This window comes from Corvus cornix, chromosome 2 (genome assembly GCF_000738735.6).
Source record: "Corvus cornix cornix isolate S_Up_H32 chromosome 2, ASM73873v5, whole genome shotgun sequence".
NCBI classification, from domain to species: domain Eukaryota; kingdom Metazoa; phylum Chordata; class Aves; order Passeriformes; family Corvidae; genus Corvus; species Corvus cornix.
Window position 1 is genome coordinate 61,343,799 of NC_046333.1, and position 23,729 is coordinate 61,367,527.

At 38.6% G+C, this 23,729-nt stretch overlaps 2 long non-coding RNA genes across 13 annotated transcripts in view; one reads left to right on the forward strand and one right to left on the reverse strand.

The window, feature by feature from the left end:
- Positions 1 to 3,232: 3,232 nt before the first annotated feature.
- Positions 3,233 to 19,902, reverse strand: LOC120409707. Its single transcript, XR_005601474.1, has 3 exons — positions 19,838 to 19,902; positions 17,025 to 17,107; positions 3,233 to 3,276 (listed from the first exon to the last, which is right to left on the reverse strand). It is a non-coding gene; the product is annotated as an uncharacterized LOC120409707 (long non-coding RNA).
- The window catches only part of LOC104691437, a 35,068-nt gene continuing 22,526 nt past the window's right edge, over positions 11,188 to 23,729 (forward strand). For 2 of the 12 annotated variants that reach the window (XR_005601470.1, XR_752163.4), the window contains exons 1-3: positions 11,188 to 16,280; positions 17,079 to 17,113; positions 17,874 to 17,917. This is a non-coding gene — a long non-coding RNA (uncharacterized LOC104691437). Of the gene's footprint in view, positions 17,114 to 17,873; positions 17,918 to 23,729 lie in introns of all 12 variants that reach the window. The other 10 variants (XR_002273414.2, XR_002273415.2, XR_005601472.1 and 7 more) reach the window with 10 other exon arrangements.

Here is a 23,729-nt window from a genome sequence, read left to right on the forward strand (position 1 = left end):
TTTGTAGTGCAGAGCATGGTCTGACTCCTAATACCATGCAGTCAGTCCTCAAAGCCCATACACCATTGCAGAGGCAGCAGCAACCCTGAACTGACCTGGCTCTCCTGTGCCATGAAACTTTTGGCTTTTGCCCTTTCATTGTAGGTACATAGAGTTGTTTTGGCCCTGGGAGTTCATCAGTTCAGAACCTGCATTACTGTACTCTGCCAGGGTCGAGCCTCTCTCCCTGCAGGTGGGTTAGGGAAGGAGTTCCCCACTCCCAAGATGACTTCTTAAGTCAGTCTGAGAGCTTTCTGCAAATTTGCCAGTTTAGAACTTGAAATGGTATTGGATTCATTTTGCTTTTTAATGACTAAACACTTCTTTATTTTAATAATGGTGCTTCAGTCACCCAAGTAGTCATTATTCCTGACAGTGTACAGGTGAGCATATGGAATTCAGAATATGCTACTAAAACAATGCTCTGTCAGATTTCAGAGCAAGAAAACACAACTTTTTTTACCCTCACAGAATATTATTTTTTATTATGGACAGTTTTGTTGAAGTACAGAATTTTAGATTTTAGAAGTAATCTTCTGTCTCTTGGCTTAGGGGAGAGATTTATGAGAAGGGGTAAGAAATGCTTCCTGTCCTTCCTAAATTTATTAAGATACACCTTGATTCCAAGCCTTAAAAAGACTGTTACCAGTCTCAGATGCTGCCTCTACAGCAGGTGGGCATAAATTTAAACATTAGCCTCAGCTAAGGGAAGTGAGTGCTGTTATTTGAAGGATGCAGGAACTTCCCTTTCCATTCACAGCAAACCTTCTGGAGAGTGACCGTTCTCCCTGGACTGTGCAGCACCATTTGTTGCCCGCATCAGTGTGTAGGAGAAAGCATGGCTCTCAGCGGTCTCTAAACTCTAACAAACCTCATAGGTATCCCACAGCAGGAACCCTTCTGTTTGTGCTCCAGACTTGAGATTTCATTTTGTCAGCCAAAGTCCTCTGCTGGATATAAACTCAGCCAGGGAAAGACAGGATCATCCATTGGAGCCAGGAAACGACCTTTAGTTTTGACACAAGTCTAAACAGGGACAGATGATACTGTTGGTACCTTTGGTGCTCCCAGTAATAATTGAGTTTTCAGAGCAAAATTAGATTGAGGTGATAAAAAGAAATATCTTTGATCCTCATCAGTCCAGGCAGTATAGTGTACAGATGGTAGATGGGACAAACACAGTCTTGGCTCTACAAAAGGGGTCTTCTGGCCGAGTAACTCAAAGGCTGCAGTAGATAAAATAAAGAATTCTCTAGGAAAACAAAAAGAAGGATTTAGAGGTCGGTAAAATATTTGATTCAGTGGTGCACAGGAAATAATTAAAGTGGAGAAGATGGGGAAATTTCATTTGTGAGGTTAGTGAGGCATGGGGGCAGGGAGATCAGCTCTGGGGGCTGCTGAAAAGGGAAGGTTTGACCTGGAGGGAAGCTCATCGTGAAGTCAACAAGGATTGGCCCTGACATTGTTTTCATTTTAGTATTTTCATTAATGATTTGGAAGCACATTAAGGAAATCTGCTCATAACTCAAAGAGGCACTGGGTTACCATATGAATGGGGCAGGAGAAAAGGGCTGCAAAAGTACAGAGTGCAAGTCCAAGCTTGTAGAGGCTACCAGCAATCATTACTCCTGTGGGATAAGCGTTTGGTGCTTATAAATGATAAAGGCAGATGGAGCATTCTGGATATACAAGTCTGTCACAGCAAGGTTAGTATCTTTCAAGGTGCAGCAGCCACAGAAAGCCATAAATTTAATAATTTCATAAATCATAGTGATCCTAAGATCAATCTCATTTTCTTCAACGGAGGTTTTGCAAAGCATTAATACTGTTATACACGGCCCTGGTAAGATACCAGTGAGAAACCTGGGACACTAGTCATTGATTTTTCAGAAAAGATGAATTCAGACTAGTATAGATTTAGAGAATAGTCAGTCCCTAAGGGAGTGGAGATATCTGACAGGTGTATGGAGGCTAAAAAAGATGGGCTTCTTTAATCTGGCAGTCTAGAGGCAGAGGCGGGGGGACTTCTACTTACTTAAAATAAACAGCAAATAGGGTAAAGAGCTCTAGGAAAGCTAAGCTATGAGTGGGGTTATCAAAGGATTAAATGGCTATAAAATACCTATGAGCAAATTGAGAACTAATTATTAAATACAAAGTTCTGCACAATGAAATTATGTGGTGAGAGCAGGACTATTTAAAACATAATTTAAAATGCTGGCCCAGCAGTCTGTAGGATATATTAGTAATGCATTTCTTTCATTTTAACCTTAATCTTGGTATTCTGTAAAAACACTTTTTGTATTTAATATATACATTTTTATTATGTAAGAAAATAGATTCTCTCTTGTCAAGTAGTATGACACTCTTCTTTGGATTGCAGCAGCCTTTAATGGTCAAAAAGCACAAGTACAGGGAAATTCTGTAGCCTCAGACTATATCATGCTTCCTTGGAATGACATGTGCATTGGCCAGCCTCATACCAAGAAGTGCAAGAGGATGGAGCACCATCAGTCACTCTGGGGATGGAACAAGCAGAGCCTGGTGGGCAGCTCCTAATTTTCCAAAACACTGAATACTAAACCTAAAACCCCAAATACGTGAGCTTTCATATTTCGAGCATTCATTATTTCATCACACTGTTTCACAGTGATGCAGTTCTTTGGGCTCTCAGATTTTCAGTCCATGCTTCAACCAAGCAGCTTCTCAAGAGAGCTGACCATAAAATGTGGTGGTGTTCCTAAGGAGGACATGTTCTTTTTTGGTCACAATATCAAAATGGACTTAACTCCCACTTCTCAGTAAAATGCCAGTCTGAGCTAGATGTGTGCCATGGAACATTTCAGCCTAAGCAATTTTAAGTATTGCAACAGTAAAATTAAGACAGTATCTTGCAGTAGGAAAAGAGTTGCTCATTCATAAGTTTCGGAATCACTTAATTTTACACTGATTTTGTTATATCTTTGTTATATCTTTGTTATATCTTTCAGATATCTGTTACATCTTTCAGAAGCATTGGTATAATATTTTTTAAATACATTATGACTAATTTCATTATATGGTAAATATACACAACTTTGTTTATACTGTCATAGATGCACAGTATATTTTGAACCTAGAATTTCGGTCTAACTCAACACATTCAATTGCTTAAACTTATTACCAAATAAATAACAACCATACAGCAACTCACCAGCCCAAAACTTGCTCACAGACCATGGAACTAAGAAGTTCGACCTGGAAAACAAATAAAAACCATTCACCTGAGTGAACTTTCAGGAAAATGGTTAACAGAGATCAGAGAAACCTCTTTACAGGAAAGTGCTTTAAGTAATTTTAAGCATATACTTAAATTGAGGCTTCTGTTACTTTTGAAGCCATTTAGTTCAGTTTTTAAACTATGCCAGAAAGGAATGAGGGGATAAATTTGAGGCGAGTGTTAATTGCATCTAATGGCTCAACTAGAAGAACTGGTTGAGCTTTGTTTGCTGATTTTTTTAAAAAAATCATTAATTACTTTGTTGTTTAGCATAACAGCACTTTATAGTTCCAGATAAGATCAGAGATACACTGCATTTTATGTTAAGAAACATGATTCCCATCCTCAGACTGCAGAGCAAAGGAAGTACTGCACATCAAATGCTGGCCTTGTTAAGTCAATGGGAAAATATAACCACTATTATTCTTTTCAAGTTTCAAAACAGAATGGCACATTTTTATTTCCCCTGAGAGAGATTTAAATTCTGTTTTCTTTTTGATCAAGCTATATTTGATTTTCAGATAGAAGGAGGAATGACTAATTTTCAGGGGCTATATAAAACTACAGACACGTTAAATAGAGCAAAACTGAAAATGTAAAGTGAAGAAGTCTGTAAACTGTGGGTGACTGTGAAGCACTTTCACGTGGCTGGTGAATGAGCTGTGGATGTAAGTGCACGTCTGCTAAGTGATGTGTGCTTGCCATGTGCTTAATATAATTGCTTTAGAGTTCCTCTGAGTGGGTGAGAGTCCATCAGACACAGTTTTCTGCTTCTGGGAAGTGGAATGTTGATGAAAAACAAAGCATGAGAAAGTGGTTAAGTCTAGGGTGGTATTTCCACAGATACATGCCTCTAGACTTAGCAATTTGCTTGTCATACATGCATAGCGGTGAGTTTGCCTGCCTGCATTTGTGTCTTGGAATGAAATGTGGTGATGCAAGTGTGGTTTACCCCTGCCTAAAAAGGAGGAAAGTTCCTGGGTGAAGGATGAAACAGAGGTCATTGGGTGTAGGGTCTTTATGTGCACAGGAGCCTCCAGTGTTCCAGGTGCTCAAGTCTGAATCTGTTTGCAGGTGTGCCCATGTGTCTTACAGATGAATTGTGCATGAGATGGGCCTGTCAAAAATCCATGTACATGTATGGAAGATGGTCTTCTAGATGTTACCTTTGGGTGCACTTGCACAAGAGAAGCCTTTATTCCTTTATACAGGAGCTTATGTACACCATCTTCTCTTAATTTAAAAACTAAATCACAGTGGTTGCCTTCAGCAGCATCGAAACCAGTTTTAATAATCTTATTAATTCTGACTAATAATACTTCATTCTATAAGCGACCTCACAGCTTCGGAAGAGTGAGCTATGCTGTGTACAGTATAAGGGCCATACACAAGTGCAAGTGTTCTTCTGGTTCAGCAGTAGAACAAGTAACAAATCTGCATATAAAATGGTTTCCATTAAGCCAGTGAGCAGACTGATGATTTGGTTAATTCTAACTAAGTGGCTGCATTGCCACAGCTCCACAGATCCCAGCAGACCAAACATGAAACCTGCATTACACTGTGATTTATTGCCCTACTTACTCTAGAATGTCAGAAAGAATATTTGCAGAGAAAGCTTGCTAAGGCTCATTAAAAATATGTATTTTAGTTTTAGGAAAGCTAAGCTGACATCCAGGGTATGGAGAGTCCTGTGTCTAGAGAGGAGGACTGTGCAGGAAGATTTAACAGGTTTGTCTGCAGCCAAGCCAGGCTCTCAGGACATTTTCGCTTGACTCTTGGGTTTTTTTCCTTGGGAGAGAGGGAGATTAGCTCCTTGCTACCTCACAGCTAGGTGATTTTTTTAATGCCCTGAAAGGCAGGGTATTTAGACCCTGAACTTTCCACTGTACACATGTAGGAGAACTTCAAGCTGGGACTTGCCAAATCAATGCACCTGGATGGGTGGGACAAAAGGCTGAGCTCTTGCCCCTCTAGTAGGGGAGGTCAGACCGAGTCACAGTTGTGCCTCAGAACCACAGTGAAATGGCAAGTGGCTGTCAGAGTTGTGCTGTGAGAAAGGGAAAAGTAAGGAATATGCGAGTTAAAACTAGTAGAAATGCAATATCCTTTAAAGTTCTTATTTAATAACTGAATGGGAACAAAAAAATAATAAGCAACTGTGTTAATTGGTTACTTAATTACATTACACTAACCCACACAGTATTATCTAAATATTTCTACAATGTTCTTTTTTAATTTTACACAAAACCCTGGGTGCTGATATCCTTTTGGGTATTAAGCAGTTTTGTATCACACAGGGCCTGACAGGACACAGAGCAGATGGGGGCTGGCAAGGGAGTAGAGGTCAGAATGGCAGCTCTGTCTGTTTCACTGAAATAGTCCAGTGTTATGACTGACCATAAGATGGGAACAGAGTCTCTGTGGCTCTACTACCCCTTCAGTTTGGATCAAGAGGGTTCTTTTGAAGCACAGCTTTCAGCTGTAAAGTACCAAATCAGCCTCATAAGTTTATATAGGGCCAGTACCTGGTGCTTGGCATCAAATGTTATGCTCTATCACTCAGCTGCTAGTGGGCTGCATCCCTTGCTAATTCCTGGGAGCGCAGCCCTTGCCCATCCCGCCTGTCTGTCAGAGATTGCCCTCTATAAACCTAGTAGGATCCATCCTGAGGGATAACAAATTTCCGTGGTTTTTCAGCTCAACTTCTCCATACCGTAAGCCTTCTCCAGACTCCCGCTGCTCCACTGATTAGGAACACTCTGCCACCATTTTAGGAGGCTGCTTCCTTAATTTTGAAACTTAGTGCAGAACATGTAGAAAATTAAGCCAATACCTCTGTTTCTTCCCATTTTTAAATGAGTGAAAATAGAAGTCTGGAATGACTCTAAAGAAAACCACTGGTAACTGCCATGCGTCCGTGACCACCCAGTAGTGGAAAGGGGGGGGAGGGTGAGTGTGGGGAGGCTGTTTTAAATCTGGAACTGATTGCATTCATTTTAGCACTTCCCTGCATGTTTGTTTCTATTTGCAATTTTTAATTTCAATTTTTATTTTTAGCTGTGTGCATTTTAATAATTTAACTCAACATATTGATTTATTTTCCAATTCTGCAAGTAACAGTGGTCATTAAAATGGCATCTATTAAGAGTATGAGATTTTTTAATAAAATCATTACGTACCAAACACAAAAAATACCAACTATGTAAGCACTGACAGCTTGGGGCTCTGGACATAGGTGTGAATTTTTTTTTTTTGGAGGATTAAGTTCCTGAAAGTTTGTGGAGAATTTCAAGTTTCTGGGTGGGCTGTAGCTGATTAATGGCTTTATCTGCAGACTGCTGCATTTGGCTAATACATTCAGTGCACTCACTCAGTTCTTTCCTTTTATAGAGGTTCCCCTTCTTTACACCATATTTTTTCATTTTTTCTTTCTCTCCTGGATTGTTTCCTCATTCACCCCTGGCACTACTGCAGTCTTTCTCAGCAAACAGAACTACCAAGTGAAGCACAAACAAAAGCTGAAACAACAGAGGCCCCAAATGGATAATCTCATAGATTATTCCATGATTAATTATCCCAGATTTATCAAATGCCACATCCAAATAAGGTCAAACATGTAATTGTAATCTTCCTCAAGACACGCAACCACCCCTTTGCACAAGCCTTGGTTTCTATCATGGAAAGTTTAAACCGACTTCCAGTAGAAATGATAGAAAAAAGAAGTAATGTTGATACATTCTGAGCTATATACTCAACATGTCAAGGAGATCATTAGTGAATGACACCAATGATGTGTCACAGACAACAAGATGTCTCTTTTGCGCCTGTCCTTTACTGACATCCCTGTCACATCCTATTCACCAACCTTGTGCAGTGATCCTCTCGCACTTTGGATCAAAAAATTTCCATGTTATTGTTAGTCAGTTTTGCATACAACCATTTTGTTCTATTTTTCACGCAGTCTTGTTTGTATTTTAATCACTTGAATGAGGAAAGGTTATTCATAGCAGAAATTAGCACTGATAAATATATATCTCTATCAAAATATACCGGTACCTGTACCTAGTTGAATATCACCTTTTTAACAGGTTATAAGCCTCAAGTCCCAGAGATACGCGCAAATTCACTTAATTTCCCTGATTTCACATATAAGTCTCCACATTAGCTATAAATGTGTAAACCCACGTGGAGGTAGTTCCTATTTACTACATAGCTGAGGAGGCACATGGCTCTTTTTTTCTTCCACCATATGGCTGAAGTAACTCATACACAAGCAATTTGTTCTGATTCAGCTGTTTCAGCAGGAAGGATTTGCAGAAGCAGGATTGGGAAATACACAGGATTCTCTTTCACTTCCGTGACAGGAGTTATATTTTTAATTAGCCCCTGTTAGTCCTCTGAGGGCAGCTTGTAAAAGTTTAATTCTATGTCTCAAGTTTGAGTCCCATTTGATAAGGCCATTTTTAAAGTGCATTTAGGGACTATTTCTGAAAGCCTTTTCTGGTTTTTAGAAAAGTCAGATCCTTGGCAAATTCTGTGGAAGAAAAGTAAGAGTTTTGGAGTTTCTATTCTCCCAGTAGACCCGACTTACATGAAGCTAATTGAAGGTATAGAGAAGAGGGGGTAGTGGTCAATATGGTACTTCCTGAAATCTTAAAAGAGCCAGCTGTTGGGGAGATCTTATACAGTATGTGCATATCATTTTAAATACCTGAAGGCCCCAGGCTTGTACACTAGGAAGTAATGACAAAAAATAGGTCAATGAACAATGGACACGAAAAACCTGCTAGGTTAATGTATTCCCTGTTACTTGCTTACACAATAGTATCATTAAAATCAAAATAATCAGATTTACTTAAATCTGACAAGTAAAAAGAAAAAAACTGAAAAGGTCCATTTGATATAAATATTATTTAATGAAAAAATAGGATTTAATTATATACATTGACTAAAAATTATAAGCAATATAAGAAACATAGAAAAAATGTAGAACATAAACCAGCCTTATTAATTTGCAGTGATGCCCTGAGAATTTAAAATAATATCTCCTAAACGGATATAGTGTTGCACATTTTTATGAAGGGGGAACACAACATCCAAAAGACTTGCAAAACATTTTGAGTTTGTAATTTATGTAGGATCATATGGCAGATATATTTGGTGATGCCTTAAAAATTTATCTCTAACACAGCATTCTGTCAGAAGTGCTATGGTTGAGAGCCTGTGAGAGAGCGTCCCTTAAACGTCATTGGCCCCTCAGCTTTCAGTTTAATACTTAAGCTGTTTCTAATTGTGTTCAGTTGAAACTTGGCATCCAGTTTAATTTCAGTGAAAAAGAAAAAGGGGAGAAAAGAGGCAAAACTTAAATCTGTTCTGTTCCTGGAGTGCTTAAGTGGTAAATGAGGTAAAAGTTTCAATCTCTTTTCCCAAATTTGTCCAAGTGTGATTTCTTACCCAAAACATAATGCAATATCATTCAGTGTAACACAGTACAAACACATGGATACATAGCCAAGAACTAATCAAAACACTCAACTTTGAACCTTCTGCAACAGTCTTCAAGAAAACCAAATTAGGATCTTTTTCATGGGGGAAAATGTGTGTGTTAATGACTAGAAAAGGAGCTCTGCACACATTTCAGGAAATTGCATTAGCCTTCATCAACACCAGAAAACTAAAGTGAAAAGTTAGTCTCAGAAACAAACCCTGATGTGGGCTTTAAAAGAGCTTCTGAATGGTTCTCAGTGGATATGTCCCATCCTGCATTTCACACATCACTGACCCCCCCCCCCAGGCACTGCTGGCTTTCCTCACCCTCTCCTCAGCAGAGGCTGCAAGACGTATTTCAGCCTATAGGGCTTTGGGGGAATAAAATGCCTCTACCTACCCCCAAAGTGACAACAGGATTGCAGGGAAAAAAACATGGTGGAAAATTCAGATTTACAATTGTTACAGCTGTAGCTGGCCCCAGAGAGCTGGTGACTGGAGGAGCGAAGTGCTCCCTCCTTCCCTCTCCAAAGGCTGTAATGGTTGGCGGAAACACAAATTCTGCCATCTACAGACCATCCTTCACTTAGGAAGAGCTGTGGCTTGAAAGGCCCTTGTTGAAGGAACAGCCATCCAGCTTATCTTGAAGCCAAAAAGTGGGGCTATGCAGAGCTCAGCAGAAAAAGAGCCTTTATAAGCACAGTCAAGACAACACTAGTCACTCAGCAAATTCTGTAAGGCAGGAAAACTGGCATCCTTGGCTTCCAGGAGTTTGGTTAGACTTCATGCTTCTTCCCTAGGCTTCTGTAGGAGATCCCAGAAGAGCAAATAAAAAGATAGTCTTGAACATGAAATGTATGGGGCTGAGAAGACACAGCCTGTAATTGAGGAGTGTGGTCTGGGGGTTGTAAAGGGAGGGGGGCAGAGCACAGGCATTTCCCCACTAGACATCTGTGCTGATTTTGCTGATTGCAGGAATAGCGGCCTTCAGGGCATTTAATAAAAAATGATTAAGGAAGAGACAGGACTGTGGCTATATTACTCATCCATTAACTGTCTGCACATGAGATCAGACATCCCTCCCCCTGAAGCAATCCAGCAATGGACTACAGTCTTTGCATGGGTGCTCTGCTTTTCATGTTGTCCAAGAGAATTGCACTTTAAAGATACAGCAAGACTTCTACGAGTTTTATGGCTTTATTACATTTTGTTTGGGTTTTGGTGCAAACTGCTGTATTCTAACAGAATTTTGTATTATGTCCATTTTAATGCTTATGTAATTTAGCATGAGTATGGAAATCACAGGAAATACCAGCCTGGTGTATAATGCCTGCTCCTTACCTGGCTGTTGCTAAACTCTAGGATAAGACTTTCTGAGCACTTTACAATGAACTTATAAAGTGTCTCACTGAAATGCACAGTCTACAGTAGTAGCAGTGAGAGCCAATTTAGCTCTGGCCTGAGCACGTAGAACACATCCACTGAGATGAGTGGAAGCTGATCTGTCCTTGGCCAAGGATAACGCAATGTAATATAAATTCTTTCAGTAAGTGACTGGCAAGCTGATTTATGGCAATTTCTGACAAACCTGCTCTAGCTTTAGGTATAATTTAAGTAGGCAGACACATGCTGGAGGTTTTCGAGAGCTTGCCTGATGCTCCCCATGGGAACTTTCAAAGCCCCAGGTGGTGGTGGGGCACTTGACTCCTGTTGACTCAGAACTCTAATAAATTCCCATATTTGCCAACTGTAAGTTTAAAGTTCTCCCCTCTGATTTCCCAGAGGCAAGAACAACCAACTGTTCCCAGTGAATTTAGTTGGGAGCTACAGAGAACCGTGAAAATTTGTCTAGCTAGTCAGATGCCTCAATGAGAACTCAGAAATACACTCGCCAATTATGATTTGCCTTTCAGGGGTGTTCACCTGATAACTTTCTCCTGGAGCACATTGATAGTCACAGAGAGGAGGAAGTTAATAAAAACCCCTGATTTCTTGTGGAAATGTGGTTTAAAAGCAATATTTTAAAAACAGTTTACCTAAACACTGTCATTAATGATAATTGTTGTCATCGGCTGTACATGATCATATTGACTGCTTCATGATAGAAGAAAAACTGCTCAACAGATGTCAAGTTGTGTTTGGCAAAGGAGGAAAGGAGAGAGGGAAAAGAGACCTTTAAAGACCAACACACTCCCGATCATAATGCTATACATCACCACAAAATCACTTGCAGGTGTACACAAGTCTTGCTGCTCCTTCTAGCCCAGTTTCTGCATGCAAGGTCATCCTCCTGGTGCTACCTTAGAAACTGGCCTTATTCTATAGAGGACATTGAATGATAACACTGTGAGTCAGCTGACTGCTGTGTCACAGAGCTGCTGCTTTCTACATTATCGCAACTGCCAGAGCTCTTACTGCTGCAGTTTTCTAGTCGCAGTGCGGCAAAGCAGACGCATAGAACCAGGCACAAAGCAGCATAGATTTTTTTTTATTCTTATCTTTTTCATACGAAGGGAATATTCCTGGTGTTAGCGTAGGAACAGACACAGCTTGGATGTGTTGGCTTCAGCCTGGCAGCATTTTCAGCTGAGCAGGGACTGCTCGGAGCTCTGTACCCAAATTGCCTCTGAGGAAGGACGCCTGATTTCCCACTTTGTGTACTAAAAGGGTTTTTTCTTTATGCTACGGTGATGTACCTGCAGCAATCGGACAAAGGAGGTGGTACTTGTCACTGTCTGTCCAACTGGGGCCTTTTGCAGGTACTCCACGGCCGAAGCTGTGCCAGCATCCCAGGGTCAGATAGATTGGTAATACAGGTTGCTGCAATTTCTTACATCAGTTAGAGCAAAGCTCAAACAAGAAACCAGACTCTCTGACCTAAATCAGTCCCAGTCCTTCTGGATACAGGGCAGCAGTCGACTAGCAATGACACAACCAGCCATCAAGTGGAGAGTCTCTGGGATTGCAATCTGTATCAGTTGGAGTCTGAGAGAACGAAACCCTTTCGGGTATCCAGTCGCTTCTCCTTCTAATACTACAAATACTACAACTACAACTACTGCTACTACTGCTTCTGGTTTTCTTGCCTGTAAGAAGCTGTTAATTGTGGTTGGTCTCTGACTGTACATTTGCGTGGATTAGTCTGCCTATAACGCAGTCCTTATCTGCTCCTGCTGGAAATCGGGGCATGAAGTCAGCCTGCTTTAACAGTTGTTTCTTTCTGCGTGATGCTATGCAACTAGAATGGGTTACACTGACAACAAAGGAACAAGCACAAAGCACCACTTTCTTTGCTGGACTGTTACAGGAACATAGCTCTTCTTCGATATGACACCCTGGTCTCTTCTCTTTGCTGGCTTTTTATTATTTTTTAAATTTAATTCATCTAATCGAAGAGCCTAACAGACACCATTGTGAATGTGGCTTTTAATGATTTGGAAAAGACAGCCTGTGGAGACTGCGATTCGAGACAGCAACACATTTAGGTTATTGCCAATTTTAAATACTTGGTTTGTGAAGCACAGCCCTAAGGGACGAGCTCAGTAACTGAGAAAGAGATTGTAGATAAAGAAATAAAAATGACAAGCGTAATGGAGGCTCTGCAAAAGAGACTGTCAGAGAATCAGTTCATGGATGGCAATTTCACCAGTCTGAATCTGAATAATTCATAGATTGAAATTACCCTGCTTTCACCTTTCCATTTAAACCGGCATGATCTGAATCTCTAATAAATTTTCAAGATAAAGTAAAATGCCAATTTGAATCTGAAGAGCTTTTAAAACCAGATGCTACACCCTGAATCTTTCGATACCTTTCACAATTATCCTGTGAGAACCGCACTTCATCACGAAGCACCATTACCAGTGAAAATTACTGTGATTACAATAGCAACAATAGAATACCATCAAATGATCTCTAATCTACCTAATTTACCAAGGCTGACTGTGTGCCCATTGTGTTTCACTACGTCTGGCATTGGATCAATATCACAGTGGAACAAAAATGCCTTAGTATGTGCTTCCTTTTGGTACCTTTAACTTTGACAGCACAGGAAAAAAATCTACCTACTGTAAAATATTTTTACAGCCAATCTACATGCCTGCTGTAGGACCTGATTGATTTTCTATGATTTTCTTTACTTCTTGGGTATCAGATGTCTTTGTGTTACTAATTAGTTTATAATGTATACTCATGCACAAAGACTGCAGCAAGCGAGTGCCAGCACAGGGACCCTGCACTGCTGCTGCAGTTGCAGCACTCTCACTGGGGAAGCCAAAATGAGTTCGGTGCCTTATGTGAATAATTACTCCTGTATGAGTTAGAAATGCTTTGTAGCATCACCGGTCTTGGTTGTACTACATGCAAAATGTATGCAAAAGCCATGGTCAAGAAAAACGATCGCTTGCAATACTAACAAGATTTTCCCCCCTGTTCAGCAATTAGCATGTGGTTGTGAGAGACAGGCTGCGATTCCTTCTGTGCGTGTGTGTGTATGTGTGTGTGTAGGTACACATGCACATACATAAATGTAAAGCTACTGTGCTCTGTGAATGAATATGTGCTGATCTCTGAAAGTAACAACTTTCTCTGACAAGCCAGGCGCTGTGTTTTGCCGCAATCTGCTCAGTTGTAACAAATCCCTCTTTGGAGGCGTAAATTTCCTATAGGATGATGCATGACTTCTGGAGCAGTAAGTACCCTTTATGCAATATGTTGGTGCCTATAGCTATGCTGCAGAATAGCATTTTAAGCATAGTTTGAGTCCTTGTATCATAACTAGAATGTGAAGAAGTGAGAAACGTGTAAAGAAGGCTAGAAACAGGCATTCTTCATGGAGGCGACTGTATCTGCTGTTTGTTTGTGTGTGAATTATATACTTCAGGCTTGTTTTTCATTTTATAATCAGATTTCCTCTGCCTTCAGGGAATATTTTCTAAGGGAGGAAGGTAAGCAGTATTTCATCTTATTTCTATGACTGTGTTGTATTTCTGTTGAGGGAAATGCATGTTTACAGCACATAGTTATATAATACAGCATGATCTCATGACATCTAATTAAATGTTTCAATATTTGTTCACATTAAAACTGGGTGAGAAAGCATATTTAAAATATGGATTTTTATTGAAAATACATTTCTAGAAATGCTATGCAAAAAGCAATTTACAGACTGTGTTTGCATTCATCTTTTGCTCTTTACTGTTGTTAAATAAGTGCCTATTCTACTGAAATACTGATGGCCTTGAAACCTTTGGATTTATGTATTTTGTTTTCTCAAAACACAATTTACTGTACTTCTAAATTTTCTGTATATTAGTGGAGACTGTTCTCTAGAGGTAGAAGAGGCAAAAGGTTTTACAGCTTGAGCTGTGATAACAAAGGAACTTGAAAGGGCACAAAATATGACTATACAAAAGTCTCAAATTTTAAATTATTCAGTAATGTGATTTAGCAAACTGCTGTTCTTAGACTACACACTCTCAAGTTACTACACTATCTGGAAATATTAAGTCCATTCAGTGCTGTATTTATATTCTTCATTTTCATGTAGTATTCAAACTTAGCAAAGAAAAATCTGAGAGCAAATACCGAAACTTTGGTAAAAGTGTAAAACCTCCATTATGTTACTTTGGTAATAAAATCAAGAGATTTAGACTGAGCTTTGCTGAAGAGAACTAGGCATTGTGGTTTAACTATTTTATGAAAAGTGTTTTATGTTTTCATGTACAGAAATATAACATATACTGCTTTAGCTATTGTACTGCAAGGACCATGCAAACAGGAATGTGAATGTTTTGCAAAATACCATACAAGTACCTGGCAGCATTTACAGTATTATTATTACTGCCACAGTATTCCAGTATCATATGCTACATTGAAATCACTGGTCTGTTAACCAGTTGGATTTCATGGAGTTTTTACAATCCTAATTTTTTTATCAGTCCTATCTGCTGCGACAGCCTGTGGAAAGTAGCTGGCCATGGGGTACCAGGTGTCCTCACTAACAAGTGCAGAGCAGAGCTAAAGGAGAGTTTACAAGCTATTGGTGGGCTTAATGTAAGGGCCCAATTCGAATCCTTCTGTGGAGCCATGTTGGAGTCGTCTAACTTTGTGTTTCTGTTACTGAAACAAATAGTTTAAGCTTGCCCCTGGCTTTCTCCCACTGCTCCATACTGGCCTCACATTTCCAAACATGCAGTGCTGGTCAGGCCTAATGCTGTTTGCCAGTGTGAGCCCCTGCAGTAGTTGCCAGAAGCTGTTAGGACAGCACAATCAGATGGCAAGAGTATCTGTGAGACTCTGCTAAAAGTACTCTGGAAAAGTTTGGAAACCTTGGGAAGTGAACTCTGCCTTTTGGGGTGGTGTGTGTTTCAAAGGTAGCAGGACTGCAGTCTGTCAGCAGGATATGCTGCACATACAAATGGAAAAAAAGCCTTTAAACCTTTTCAGACACAGGATTGCGAAGAGAATCTTAGCACTATTACCTCATAGAAAGTATTAAAATGCAGTCATATCATCCATGTGTTTTCTGATATGGCTACAGCCAATCACGTAGCTACAGCTGACCTATACAGTTTAGGATATATAATTATATGTGTCAAAATAAATGGCAGACTGCAACATGAATCTTCTAATTTAAGGCCACTAATTTCAGAAATAGAGATTCAACAGTTAATATACATCATATTGAAAGATGATACATGAAAAACATACTGGAGCCCATTCTACTACCACAGAATTTAATAACAAGTCTCCCTGTGCCATCAACATAAAAGATAGATGCACTAATTTCCTTCCATTACATCCTTCTTGTGAAAGTTGCTACTATTTTGTTGGGTTTTGTTCTCCTTGGTTACAAGAGTTCTGTATAGTCGACACAACGTTGAACAGAAGATCCTTTCTGTTCACCAGGACTCAAAACCTGAGCTAAACATACACTGAAATCAACATCTCAGAATAGGTTTATTTGACAGCTGCAGGGACCTTTTGTCTGTAGTTTTGTTGATTATATTTGTGCTCACTTGCTTGTTAATTCTGCATGATCACCTGCTATAAAACACAAGTTCTGATCTGTAATGGTTGCATCTATTTGGACAAAAGCCCTGAGGATAGGAGGGTCTGTTGTGGGTTTCATTGTTTTGTGGGTTTTTTTCACTGTACTGTTGCTTTGAATTAATTGCAACGCCTATGGAAATATGATCCCTTAAGAATGTAGAGAAATGCATTATTAATGATTATGTATGAAGAATTGCTAGATTCTCCTGCACTCTGGTTGCTATGAATTTCACACCATTATTCCCAAAGAAAAACATTAGGAAGAAAGCAAGACCAATGTAACTTGGAATGAAAAGAGCAGCATTTCCAAACCAATCATTTTTGACACAGGAAATTCAGAGTTAAACAGAAGAAAATCCAAATGGTTCATTGACGCAATTAAAATACCTGAGCAGCTCACTTCCTCTTTGATGCCATGTGATAACTCCAGGATGTGATAGAGGTAAATAATTTTGCTATGTCAGTTTATACTATATGGACAGGATCAAAAACCACCTTTGGCTTTAAAAGTATTTGCACTGCATCTCACAGTATCAGTTCAGTTTCTTTATGGACTATAAATGTACACCTGCTCTGTGCTTTTAACTGTTTAACATAACCAGAAGTTCTGAAAACTGAATGATTTCTGATCAACCAAAAGAGGGAAATGAAATCCTAAATGGGAACTGCAGAAGAGCCGATGGGTTTCCCAGGTCTCATGCCAGCAGACACTCTGGCTGTGGGTTTTCCAGGTCAGGTTAAACTTCTTATTGTGTTAGGACTTGTTCTAAAAAAACCCCATAGTTAAAAATGAGGGGGAATTCAAAAGAGGGCCAAAGTTGTGCCCAAAAACATAGGGTTTTTTTCTTTTCTAATTACATTTGATATTATTTCTGCCACAGGTCTTTTCTCAAAGTTTACCAAGAAATTGTATCCAGAAGAATATTTGCAATAGTATACCTCAATTTTAACTGGTCATGTATAGTGAAGCACACACAATGAATTAGCAGTTGTGGTAAATGCTAAACTGGGAAACATTGTTGAAAGGGAAAAAACATAATAGATTGTGGTATTGACTTGGCTGTGGCTGTACTGTTCACTTATACTCAGTATTTCACAGAGGTAGTGCAGAAATGCATGTACAGCTAAATTATATGCAGTTACACTCAGCGAAATGCTCAATAGAAAAGCCTTTTGTTGTACTCACCTGTTTCTGTTTCTTCTGCCTATGTTCGTTCAAAACCCATCTCCACTGGCACAGCAGTCACAGCAACTGGCTGCCCCTCTGACCTGCAGGTAAGAACTTTCACTGAGATAACAAATGGGTGAGATCCCACATCCTGTGCTCCTAAAGTCAACGTCCTGGTTGGTGGGGCCAGGAGAGAGGCAGGTGTACAGAGGGGCATTGATGTGACAAACTTCTGACTCCCATACAAAGCAAAAGCCATTATTAAGTAATTAAGGAGGAGTAGGAACATCTTTAATTTCTACATTTTCAGAGGTAGCTCTTCTGCAAACTTGTCAAATTCATACCTAGCATGAGTATCACGTGGTGAAACTCCGAGTCACGCAGAAAATTTAAACTGTCAAACTGACATTGTGGGAAAAGGATCCATAACCCAAGAGACTACACCAGCGTTCACTCATACACATATACACAGTGCTAGCACTACTGTTCAGATACAGCTTTAAGGCCCTTTAATGTGCATGTAAATGCAGCTGCCTATGCCACTGCACCCATAATGTCTGCAAAGTGACCATGTATTTCAGATTTGGCTTAAGCAGCTGCATCCCACTTAAACTGGCCTTTTTGGTAATGGTATTTTTGCTTTTCCTTTGAGTGACATAGCATGCCCAGTGTTATGCATACAAGTAAGCATGAATTGTTGCAACTCCTGTTCTCAAAAGATATTGTTTTACTCAAAGCTTGTCTGTACTAAACTTACCACCTTTTCATGAGGGGCAGCCTGTCTTTGCAAGCTGATGGGCTTGATATGGTTATGAATTGCTTGCAGTTTGTGTTTTCTGTATTCTGTCTTTGTTTCATTATATTTAGGAGCTGGAGTGCACCCTTTCCTCTGCCACAGAACTTGATGCTAGGTAATTATTTAAAAAAACATTTTAGGGACATGTGCTTCATCTTCTGAATGTCCCACAGTGTGTGTGACTTGCTGAGCTCTCAGAACAGTATCTGGAGTCCATGGGGGTATGTGCAGGATGGATTTCATTAGGGAAAAAACCAAAAAAAAGTAATTTTCTGGTGCTTCTGATGGTTTGCCTCAATTTACACAATACTTTTAACCATAATCTCTGAGTCTTTATTTTATTTTTTGTAAATAAGTACATCTATAAACACAGTTCTTTCACCTTACAGGGCACTTCATGAAAATAATTTAGCAAATGTGAGTCACATAATGAATCAGTAACAGTTGGGGGAAATCCTGATGGAAAATAGTTCTCTCATCTTTAGTGCTGTGTGTGGTAAATTAGGAGCAGGCTCTTCAGGAAATGAGGACAAAAAGACGGAATTGCTGCTCGTTGAGAGTTTGTCTTGAGCACAGAGTTCATGCTCTTTAAGAACAATAAGAACATCCTAAGTCTGTGTTTGATATATATATATATGCATATATATATATACACACATATATGTACATAACTCGGGGGAATTTTGATCACTAGCTAATACACAAAAGTTATAAAATAGGCTACTCTAAAGAATTTTAAGTTTCAGTGGTACATGGGAATGTTAGGGGCAAAAATAAAATACAGTTGTTAAGGGGCATCATAAATGTGTGAAAAAGACTGAATACCTGACCATAATATTTTTTAATTTATAATGCATTAAAATACTGTCATAATGTAGTACTGAAAAATTCCCAACCTCCCTTCTGTTTCAGATTTGGAGAGGTCCTTTCATCTTCCACTATAGCAGTAGCCTAGGGCTCTTGGCAGGTACATATTTCTACCCAGATAGTTTATATTATTTGTAGATAAGTAGTCCACTTTCTTCCACAATTTCTGTGCATTCATAACAACACACTGGAAAATAGTTGCATTATTATATCTTTAACCACAATACCTGTCAAGAAAAAACAATTTTATTGTGCAAGGCACTGTATGAAGGGAAAACAAAAGGTCCATACTTTGGAGTTGATTTTTATCTGAATGAAGAATGATCACTAAATACTTGAGAAAACAATGTGCCATTTTCATATAGAGAAGACAATTTTTAGAAAACATACAACAAATAAAGTTATAAACTATAGCTGAAAGATTCATATTAAAAGGGTAACCCAGTTTTTGAACAACCTTATTGCAAGCCTCACCTATTTTTATCAAAAACGAAATGCGCTTGCAGTGATGAATTGATGATTGCTTTTAAAAGAAAGTGTGGCTCCCACTCCCTCCAAAGAATAACTGCTTTCAGTACCTGATTAGGTGGTAGAAATAACAATAACAATAATAATACCCCTAACCAATCATTCTTGCACCATTCATAAACTTACATGTAGCAGAAAGCAATTTAATTTGTGTGTGAGTCTTGAAAAGCTATTCATCTGCTGGCACCAGTTTTGCAAACTTCCTGTGTCTTCTGCAAAGATTTAAGAACTTATCAGGCCTGGGTTGGAGTGACTTCTAGAAATGAGGTAGCCTATATTCTGTATATTTATCAGTGGTCACTTAAATACAATGCAAACAGATATTTTCATGTTCATGAACAATCTACCATGGTAACAGGGAAGTTTCTGTATTTTCATTTAAACGACTCACAGTAAGTTGCTGATTTTTACTACCCACAGACAGAACACTGAATTTTATGAGACAGATTTGAAGTAAGAAAATCAACTATGTATCCTGGAATATAAAAAGTAGGGAAACTTTTTGGTTTAGACAGACAAGTAATTTATACCAGAAGTATTTGTGATTATTTCCGTTACGTGCATTTGGTTTTCTAATCATTGTAATTATTAAATTGGGCTTGGTTTTTAGTTAGTTTTTGTAAAAAAAGTGGTCATTAACCTGCATCAGAGCTGTGAGTTCATTTAAATTCCTTCATAATTCAGGTTCAGTCAATCTTCTTGTATCTGCAGGAGAAAATGATTTAAATTAGTAAGGTGAAGTTATATGAAGGGACAAGGTGGCTTTTGCACAATTAGGAATGCAATTTTCATTGATGATGGATAAGTATCTAGTTATTTTAGAAGTGCCTGTCACCAAGTTTCTTAAAAGTATATTTACTCTTTTCCCCCATCTTTTAAGATTTATCACCATTTGCAAAGTACTTTTATTTAATATTCTTCCCTACTCCAAAACAGGTTTATTCAGTTTTCTGATAATTAATAGACACCACCGAGGGTATTGAAACTGTATTTAATAGCTTCCCAAATATTATATTTTTTTCTGCTGGATTAGAACATACTCTGTTGAGAAAACTTACTTCAAAAATCAGCACATCCAATAGCCAGAGACAGACATTAAAACTAGTCCAACACAAAGATAAATCAGAAACCATAGGTTACTGCCTCTATTTCATGATATTTCCAATGTTGATGACCACTAGAGCCTTGCTACTAATTTCATTCTTTGAAGCTCAGTTTGCTAGTTAAATCATTAATCCTTCCAGAGCTGGAAAACTACTTGAAGTAGAATTTTGGATCTTGCCTGTCCCATTGCATCACAGCAGAGACGTGAGTCTCAAGTAAAACCTGGAGATTGTAAATTGAGGTTGAATGTAACTATAGTATATAAAGACTGCTAGCAGTGGGCCATGGGGGCCAGGATCAAGAATCAGTCAGAAGTTACAAGGGACAGGACTAAAATCTGGTCTTCTTCATTGCATTTAAAGAATCAGCTTTGGTAGGATGTGCTACCTAGTATAAACCAAACCGTCTTTTGAATCCTTACCAATGGTTTGGGTTTTGCTCATGAGCTCTCCACCATGAGCAAAGGTGTAAAACTTAATGGAGAGAGACACCTTTGCTTTCATCTACCTGACCTCTACTGAGCACTGATCACACCCAATGTGTTAAATTTCATCCCATATTGTAGTTGCATTTCCATTGCTCACAGCCTTCAGAAACACACAATAACCCAGCACTTACAGTTGCTTCTCTTTGTTTCTCCTCCTTGGAAATCGTGGTTTCACTTTCAAAAACCAAATCAGGGGCTATTCATTTACAAGCCACAGTAAAACTTTACCAAGTCCCACCTCTGGCTGGGTGCTATTGGGATGGGCAGACCAGACTTCGCAGAGGGGAAACACATTCCTCTGTTTAACAGACAAGACATGGTGTCCTCCCAAAAGTTTACTGAGGCCTTCAGGCTTGTAGCTTTAGTTAGATGTAAATGGCAAAAACTACTGAACACTGTAGCTAGTAACTATGGGTAAGAAGAGGTTAAAAAAAAGAAGAGAAAAAACATTTTCATACAAAGGTGAGTTTAATCGAACTGAATATTATGTTTTGACGTTTTCACAATAAGCTAACAGCTATGCAGTTGATAATACAGCTTCTTCCATAGTAAATCTTTTGCAAGTGGGCTTACAGAGAACACAACTTATAAATCATTTATGATAAAATTACATTTATAATTACAGACATAGATGCACAGATACTCTTGAAAATAAGAATTTTTAACACAACTTCATGCATATGCAGTCATTTTATTTCCAGTAGGGTTCTGTCACTTATTTATATTTTTATACTGATAGGGAAATACCACTATTTTGCCTTTGCAATGTTTTGGTATTCTTTCTGCTGCTTGGCTTTGCTGATGAGACAACACAGATTAGTTTTTAAATAGCTATAGTTCTTCAGATGGCATAGTGGTATACCACAGATCTGAATTTCAAGAGCCACTACAGTGTTGGGTGAATCATATTTATTAGCTATTAATAGTGAGACTATAAAAGGCATCAGAAGCTGCACAAGAAAACCTTAAGAAGTGCTTTCATTTTGGGTCTCTAGACTAAATCCCTGACTGCAATCTCAGCAAATTCTTTCTGTGTTAGTGGAAATTAGCTTCATAATATTTTCCTTGTTTTCTTTGGACACCCTTTCTGAATTTTAAGTTATTCTTCTAACTCAAATATGTTTGGTTTATGCTTGCATCTTTCTTTCTGATATTCAGATTCCATCTTTCCATGGTGACCATCAGGGGCTTTTTTCCCTAGTACTGGGTTAGAGTTACAGCAAATGCTCATCTGAAGAACTCAGGGGCCAAATGTGGATCAACTGGTATAAATAAATAGGCAGATGTTTTTTTCCATCTGTCTCTCATTGTTGTTCACACAGTGATAATATTGTTGTCTACACCTTTAAAGAAAACAAGGCAAAATAAAAGTAGTAGAAAGATACGCTATGAAAATTAGAATATGACAAATTGCTTCTTCACATTAAAAATAATTAACTTCCAACCATTGAAGTACAATGCGATACCTATTTATCAAGTTAAATTGTTTTCCTGTTGCAAAGCACAAATATAATTACAGAGGCCTTTTACACATGGATGGCACTTGCTTAAGGACTATTTTTAACACTGTATGCATAAATAAGGTTGAATTTCAATTTCTTTTTTTTGGGTTTTTTTTTTTACCCCATACTTTCAAAATGCAGTCCTTTACTTATTCACGGAACTATGTTTGTGGCATTTTCCATGAGCTCAACAATCCTCATCATTAAATATCCTGAGCTGTTATTTTTTTGTCCCCACAATTTGTATTGAAAAACTACTCTAGAACCTCACCACTTTTATGGCCAGAATCTCTCTAGCTTTCAGCCTAAATTTATTCATGGCCAAATTACACCCATTTGTTCTTGTGCCAACATTGTCTGCTAGAGTAAATAGTTCTTTTCCTTGCCTACTGTTTACCACCCTATTGTGTTTTTAGAGAATAATTATTTCCTGTATCAGTTTTTGTTTCTACTAGACTAAACAAGCAAAAATTTTTGAGCCTTGCTCTTAAAAAGACTTCACTCTGGTATTCTATCCAGCTGTACACCTGTTTCACTCTCCACAAATGTGATGAAAAAGATCTATGTGAGACCTCTCAGGTGCTTTAAGCAGTGGCATAGATTTTTTACTTTTCTCTAAATAGTTTTTCTGGTTCATGCCTGGGTGGCATCTGCTTTTTCATGGTTGTATCCCACTGGCAACTTAATAACCCTGCAGTCAGCTAATATGCATATGTAGATCTATCTCCAGTGTTATTTACAACTGATGTGCTCCTAGTTTATAGCAGATTTTTAAATTAATCCTAGAGTACATGTCTCCACTGCCAACACCATGTGTTTCAAGAGTGAGTTTAGCAGTGTGTATTTTTAATGTGCTTTTTCCAAGGGTAACACATGTTTGGGATAAGCTGATGCCAAAGATAATAGAAAAATAAAAAGGAATAATGTTGTGAGACCAAAGGGAGGCACTCAGCACACTGACAGGACCAGGCATGATATATTAAGGGATAAGGAGTTTTCACAAATGCTTCAGTGTAATATGATTAAACATAAAGGTTTGAGTGTGATACACTGCATACAATACATTAGGACATTCTTTTTTGGCCTTACAAAAAAAAAAGGCTGCTTAAATACTGCATTCAAAATAATTAGGATTATTATGTCAATTACTTCCAGGGTAAAAAAAAGCATTAATACTGCCTGGTCGTAAAGGTTCCATTTAAGGACCATACATTCTGGAATGAAGATTATATAATTCTTATGTTTCAACAGACATGGACATTTTCACAAGCATGGTGATGATTTTGGACTGCAAGTTCAGATAGCTAAGAATTTGGAAACTTTGAATCCTTAAGAAAATGATGGACATTTCCTCCTTTTGATGTGGAAGCCAGCAATTTATAAAATACCTTTGGCTGTGCAATAATAGATAGCAGAAGGGTAATGAATTTCCACACTTA